The sequence below is a fragment of the Prionailurus bengalensis genome, chromosome B4, assembly GCF_016509475.1.
Source record: "Prionailurus bengalensis isolate Pbe53 chromosome B4, Fcat_Pben_1.1_paternal_pri, whole genome shotgun sequence".
Taxonomy (NCBI): Eukaryota; Metazoa; Chordata; class Mammalia; order Carnivora; family Felidae; genus Prionailurus; species Prionailurus bengalensis.
Genome location: NC_057358.1, coordinates 109,133,521 through 109,134,063, shown reverse-complemented (window position 1 = coordinate 109,134,063; position 543 = coordinate 109,133,521).

Here is a 543-nt window from a genome sequence, read left to right as displayed (position 1 = left end):
TTTTCTTATCTACAAAGCGGAAGGAAAGTTAATAAATGTAGTTATCTCGAAAAGCTGTCAATGATTTGATGAGGTAATAAAAGAGTAATAGTAAATGTATCAAAGAATTGTGCTAAGTAAAAGTTATTTTTTTAAAGCACTTAGAAATAAAAAAGTGTACTACCATCGTTTTCTATGTTTTGTGGCTTATCAAAATTCCTTGATTCATCTTTATCCAAATATGTGTTTCTGTGATAACCTGCCAACTTGGTCTAGCAAAACCTTTAGCGGTATATGATTGCAAAGCTTTATAGCAATTTATTTTTGTGACACCCATGTAAGAACCAAAGGAACCTTGGGTAATTGAAATGCAGTTTGTTGAATTTCAGTAGAAGCTCATGATGTAAGATCTCAATCAACAGTTCTTCCACCTATCATAAGAAAAATGTAAAGTGTCCCACAAATTGTGCTCAATATAAAATGTTCTTTGGATACTTTTGAAAAGAAGCTGTTAGAGAAAGGCATTTCTCACTTACTTTTCAGTTCACCCTGGGGATACTATAT